Source organism: Bombus fervidus, chromosome 2, assembly GCF_041682495.2.
Source record: "Bombus fervidus isolate BK054 chromosome 2, iyBomFerv1, whole genome shotgun sequence".
Taxonomy (NCBI): Eukaryota; Metazoa; Arthropoda; class Insecta; order Hymenoptera; family Apidae; genus Bombus; species Bombus fervidus.
Window position 1 is genome coordinate 11,646,626 of NC_091518.1, and position 6,480 is coordinate 11,653,105.

General features: G+C 40.7%; 1 protein-coding gene across 2 annotated transcripts in view; it reads right to left on the bottom strand.

The window, feature by feature from the left end:
- Twz (BTB/POZ domain-containing protein twz) overlaps positions 1–5,559 on the bottom strand; it is a 40,275-nt gene extending 34,716 nt beyond the window's left edge. The window contains exon 1 of one of the 2 annotated variants that reach the window (XM_072014183.1): positions 5,276–5,559. The gene's annotated coding sequence lies outside the window, so the exon portion shown is untranslated. The remainder of the gene's footprint in view (positions 1–5,275) is intronic. The other variant, XM_072014212.1, reaches the window with a different exon arrangement.
- Between the last annotated feature and the right edge of the window lie 921 nt (positions 5,560–6,480).

The window sequence follows — 6,480 nt, forward strand, 5'->3', positions numbered from 1 at the left end:
CCGAAAGAGGATTTAAAAATGATCGCGTCTCGAGAGTGACAGAAGTATGACTTGGAGGAGATCGATCGATACAAGATCAGTTGGCGGACGAATGGATGTAATCATGGTAATTAATCGATTGGATAAGACGCGAGGGAATGCTACGCGGTCGGTGGTCGTTATTTTATTGCTTTGGTAATGTGCCGACGATTCAGCCACATGTTGTTGGTTGGTACTCGACTGTTTTGTAATCCGACATTGCTGTTGCAACGTGCATTACGTAGTTAAATCTGCTCTACGATCCTCGTTTGAGGAAGATAGATCGATAATCGTACGGTAACCGAGTGTTCGACTACTGTAATTAAACTGGTAATTGATTTATTAACGAACTATGATTACTTTAATTGCAGTATCTCATATTTATGTCGATTGATATGGAATTAGACACATAACAATTAGCTAGCGATTAATATCAGTGATTGGACGCATTCTTCGTCGAATTTAATTTTCAAACTGCGAGAAGCATTACCATCGAACGTTCTATTTAAATCTAGAAATGGGAACCGGTGCGGAACTGTTTGATTTGCCTCGATCGTAAAGTCCGATAAATATCAAAAGAAATCGGTTTGCTACCGATGATTAAAATTTCTGCTCGATTACAATTGTTAAACGTTTCCAGTTTCCTTTCATGTTGATATTATATCGTTATCGTTATTATCGTTCATTTCATTCAACTGTTCTTTTCCTGTTTCGTCTATTAAAAAGTTCACCGAATGAAACATCGTGCATAACTCGAAAATTCCAAACACCCAAGTGATACAAACACAGGCATGCTACTCTACTTTTCGAGTTCGATACTCTCAGGTATCAAAAACTTATTTGTTAGAAAGAATTATTTCGCTTTTATTCACTTATGTCACAATATAATTAACCTCATAAATTTCTTAAAACGGTATAGTTGTTTTATTTCAGAAACCAATAACTTAGCTAGAAGTTAACTAAATGCAATTAAACGTTTCGTTATTTTTCCAACAGTCTTCAGAACACGGACGAGTTATTCTTTGCAGTTGTTACAAACAACACTGCGATGATATTATTACGAAGCAATGAGATTAAAACGAATAAAATATCGCTTCTTGTAGCCTTTGAAGTTTTTGGAGATTACCAGAGAAATTCTCAACTTCTATAAACCAAAAACGTTTTCAATTCGAAAGGCAGCGTAGCGGAAGGGTTAATGTTTTAATTTACTCTCTGGCTGTATCATTTCCATGCGCTATACGTACGAGTATACGCGTAGGTTTGTGCCGCGCGGATCACGGGGCCCGATATCTCGGACAAGGGAAAATATTTACGGGAAAATTTCGCCGTGGGTGGCGCGGCTTCATGAATAATTTCGGTCCGCTGGAGACTCGTCAGCCGTCGGCTAGGTGCCCCAGGCGCTCGGTTCTAATTACGGCAACTGCAGAGCTCGTCTGCGCCTTGGGCGATCCCTCGGGTCAGTTTCCAACCCCCGTTTTCCTACCCCAGCACAATTTCCGCAGAGTCCACATCCCTTCCACATCCGTTCTCTGAAATGCTAGCGGGTGCTGTACCCCTGCCTTCTCCAACTGCCTGCGAACCACCCCTTCCATTACCCTGCTTTTGCTATCGGTATACGTCGAGTACCTCTGCCGCGACACCGGTAACCGGTTTCAAAAGTTTCCAGCACCAGCGTCTCCGCCGTGTTTTCCAATTTCGTGAGGATCGTCTCACGATTCCGATGTTCCAAACGCTATCGCGATCCGGTTGAATTTCCCGCGGAAATTCGCCGGGAGACGCGTGTTCTTCAGTTTCTACAACCTCATATTGTTCGTTCTTCTCTTTCCTGTCGCATTTTTTGTCGCCGTGTTTTAGCGTCGTTCTTTATCGTGAAAATGTTTGGTTCCTGTGAAAGCACAGCAAAGTGATCGTAATGTTTGACGTTACTTTGCGTACGATATATCGATTGTATAGGAATTTAATGGAGTGAGATAATGTAGTGATACGCGCGTGTGAGATCTAGCGTATTGTACAGTCAAATTATTTTAGCTCTGCCGCGGTTCTCCAATTTTTATGTAGCGGTATTATCCTTGTTTTTATGTTTGCAGAAGAAGTTTTTACGTTTTAAGAAAAGCTTAAAATATTTGCCTATTGTTACGTTACTACGGATACGTATGTGGATGTATGAGAGAAAGCAAATCGTTGGAAAGACGCGTGACGAAAGTACGGTAGTCGGACGGAAGAGACAAAACAACCTACTTTATATTCTCTCCTGTTGTTTCATTTGCTTTCAACATCATCACTCTTAAATATTGCCTGCTATTGAAAATTTTTCTCACAATGCCATTCTACATCCATACAGAAGCTGCATCTTAAAAACAGATAAATAAGAAACGAAGAGAGAAATCTAGGGTAAACATATGTATCTCTTCTTTATGAATGAAAATTGCGTCACGGTGAGTTTCTAATTAGAATAGAGAATCCGCGACAAAGGAGTATCTCACCAACGCAATATATAAAATACCGGGGCAATACGAGTTGTGTTGGTAATTGAAAGTTAGTTGATATCGCGATTGTCAGACTCGTGACTGATGCGAGTCTCGCCACGGGCTAACCGGATCTTCTCAAGAAAAGAAACGATACTCCCCTGGCTCGATCTATCGAAGAATCGATCGCGCGGAACGGTTAAAACGAAGAAATTTCGAGGCAATAACGCACCAGTTCTTTGAATTGGTAACGAAATTAATGGATACCGGTAAGGAGACACGCGGCGTACGTGGCGAAAGATAAATCGCGTTCACCGTTTCGTCATTTTCTGCCACAGTTTCGAGAGAAACGTGCTTCCTCTAACGTGAATGCGTGGGCCTCCATACGAACCGTTACTTCGCTTTGTCACGGATTGCACGTCTCCGGATGACAGCACGGTAATTATTTCAGATAGCAACGCGTCTTAACGAACTGGAACGTTTTCTTCCACGGTTCGAAAGCTTTTGAACGTTCGACGTTCGATACGGTTCGATCGCTTCCTCGTAACTCTCGAATCGCCTCACGCGAGAAAATTTAAGAGCTCGTCCTCGTCGAAGCGGTTCTCGTAAACTCGAAGGCACGAAACGCTTTGGAGAGAGAGCTTTCCTTCCTTTCTCCTCCGCCTCATTCTTATTCCTTTTCCTTTTGTTGTATTTTCTCTCGTGTGTTTCTCTCGCTGGAATAACATCCCACGTTGAACGTGACTGTGTAGGAAAACGAACAGGAATTTCGTTCAATAGCTTTGTTATAGGAGATGATGTTGTGTGAAGTTTTGTGGAAAAGATGTTGGGACTGTACGCGTAATTTATTCATTTAAGATTCACGCGTGCTGAGGAATCTTGTCGTGTTTCAAGAATTATGATGTGCATGGTAAATGATGTTGATGTTTGTTAGGACAAAGTGCAACGATCTAATGTTCTCTCGAGGAATTACATTATCAAATACTGCTTAGCGACATTTATAGAAATATTTCTCTCTCGCTTAGATCAAAAACGAAATCAGTCAAATTCCAAACTGCAAGTGCTATTAAAATTCACACATTGATTCTCACGAAAGGGAAAAGGAAATAAGAAAAATAGAAATAGAAAGTGACGTATTAAATTACATATCACAAAGTACAAGACGGTATTTCAAGCTACTTTTCAAAGCCTATATAATTCAAGGCTTTCCAATTTTCTTTTCTGTTGGCTCTTGTCAAGCGTTCACAATCTACAAAAAGAAAGAAAACTAAAAACGATGCCTTAGCTCTAAACTGCATTAACTCTCGAAAGCGAATTCCGTGTAACGCGGCACGATATGTCATTGTTGTGGACGCGAGATGCATAATTGATCATAAGTATTGTTCGATGACGCCGGAATGCAGCCAACGATTGAGCAATTTCATTGTGCCTTCGCTACTCTGTCTATTTGTGCATCCGTAGGAGACCGTTCAAATATTACGACTCGTTTATGCTTCTTCCTCACCTCTATAAAGTCGCGAGATCGTCATCCTATCGACTCCGCGTAATTATCCTAATCCATGGACGTTGTTGATGGTTTGTAAGTTGTTCGATTTGTAAGTTGCATTGTATAGTGAGTCGCGAAGTACATACAATGGTTGCAAAAAGTACTCTTATTTATTAATGAAACATCTTTTATCGGCCTGTATGCTTTTCAGTGTCGCAGTATCAAAGTTTTGTAGTCATATGAAGGTACCATCGAATAATTCGAAACTTACTAACTTGGGTCTAATTAGTTGGTACGTAAACATTGTAATAAATACAACGGTATGCAAGTAATATTTATAAATATCGTACAATCGACGAAGTATACTGACATTAAATGTATATAAATTTATGGTTCGTATGAATGCACGATCGATTTATTTGGACTACTACTCAACCATGGACTATTCATTAATTACTTGCTTCAGAAATATTAAATCACATTTGTGGCATATAATATGAACGGAGCAGGATGATTTTGTATTAAAGTTCAGTTTTGACACTGATCTTAGTTCTAACTTAAGACGTTATGAGACTATGAATTATTTGAATACAAATCGTCTTCAATATTTCAATTTTCCACCTTAGATATAACGCTAAAGTAAGTAGATACTCTGGATCTAATTCTTTATATTTTAGTTTGCGTAGAATCTTCTGAAGGGCGTGTTAGTATCGTCGAATAGAGATTAAACCGGTAGCTGATGAGGGGAGAAGTACGTTGTGTGTTATCTGGCAACTGTGTCTAGATAAAATGTTCTGCATCCCATAAATTGTTCACCGGTTGGTTAGTTGCCGTGCAGTTGCCGCAAAAGTAAAACTACTGATTAGATAAATCGGGAAGGAACGAGCGTTCTAGGAAGCAGCCTAGCTGCGATATTCGCACATTGTCTTTCTTCTTTCTCTTTTGTAATTAAAGTTTGACAATATGCCAATGACCCGATTATAAATCTGCATATCTCATTGGTACATTTATCGCATTGAAACATTATGCATTACTCTAAAAAAAAAAAAAAAAAATATATATATATATAGAATATATTATTCCTAATCCTAGCAATAGAACTTGTTTCATTAAAAATGGCACCTGTAGATTTTTAAACGATAAAAGTTCTAGAAATACATCAGAAAAATAATTCGCCTCGCTTCAAGTTCAACTAATTAACTGAATTTACTTAAAAATACTAAGAAACATTCATACCACTTAATTTTCTTAATAATTCGATATAAATAACCGATAGAAGAAAGCAAGAAAGTAGCTGAACATTCACCGTTTTTGACACGTGGGCTCCAGGTTGACGGTTGTTCTCGTGTCCACGGCGACGACTTAAAAAAAAAATCCCCCGACTTTTCACCAGGAAAAGAAAAACTCAACACTTGCTTCGAGCCACCGTGGAGGTAACGCGCGGGAAACTCGTGTGTCACGCACAGATCCACGTGGTCACGATTCACGTGTCTTCTTTCGGGAGATAAAACGAGCGCGAGCCGCACTCCACTGCAGCTTTAATGGGACTGAAGTGTCTTCGCTGGCGTCACAGTGTTCGCGCTACTTCCACCACCACTGTAACTACCACTGCCAGCGCAACCACCACCTCTAGCTACCTCGACGTCGCGTTGGTCTTCCCCTCTCCAACGCCTCTTTCTTCCTTTAATATCTCTCCCTCCCTGCCCCCTTCCTCTCACTCTCTCCCTCTTATTCTCTCGCGGCGTTTTGGTAAGCGCCCCGAGCTTGCAATCCTCTTCACCCTCGAGGTCATCCTACTCTACTGTGTGTCAATTGGCTTCAACCCCGTTGGACGCCCTGCGGTCAATTCGATATTCGCGGCTATCATCGTCACAACTACCATTTACTACATTTTCTTTTACACAACTTCTTTATAGCCAGCTTACGGTTCTCTTATCAGATTCGATCTATGCGTTAGATTCATCATAACGATCGACATCCATATGCAAACATTTTTATTCTCTATCGTTCATGTATATAATTTCAATTTTATTTGCTCGGGTGGCGAGACCTCGGTAGATAGCCGAGCAACTTTGTTGCGATGCAAATGAAATTTAATCAACGGAGAAACAACTTCATCCCGTTTCCTGCCCGAGGTATCTCCTCGGTGTTTCGATCCCTTAATCCGATGTCTAGCTTCTTTAATTTAGATTATCGCGTTCGTCATCCTGTTCCTCGTTCTATTTCTTCAGTACTCTCCTCCTTTCTTTTTCCCGAGGCGTTTCTCTTTTGATAAGCGCCCGGAGCACGCTTCGGTTCTTCTTATACGCGGACATAGGTATTCGTCGTCCGTATATCAATTCGTTTCGTCTTTTTTGCACAGTTCGTGCTGTCGATGGCTCTTTCACGTTCGTATTTGCCGAGAGACCCTTGTAACAGGCTTAACGATATAGAGCGTACGAGATTCTGCTCGTGTATTTAACGTCTCGATCGACTTTTTCAGGCATAACGTTCGCGCGGGCTCGATCGAAC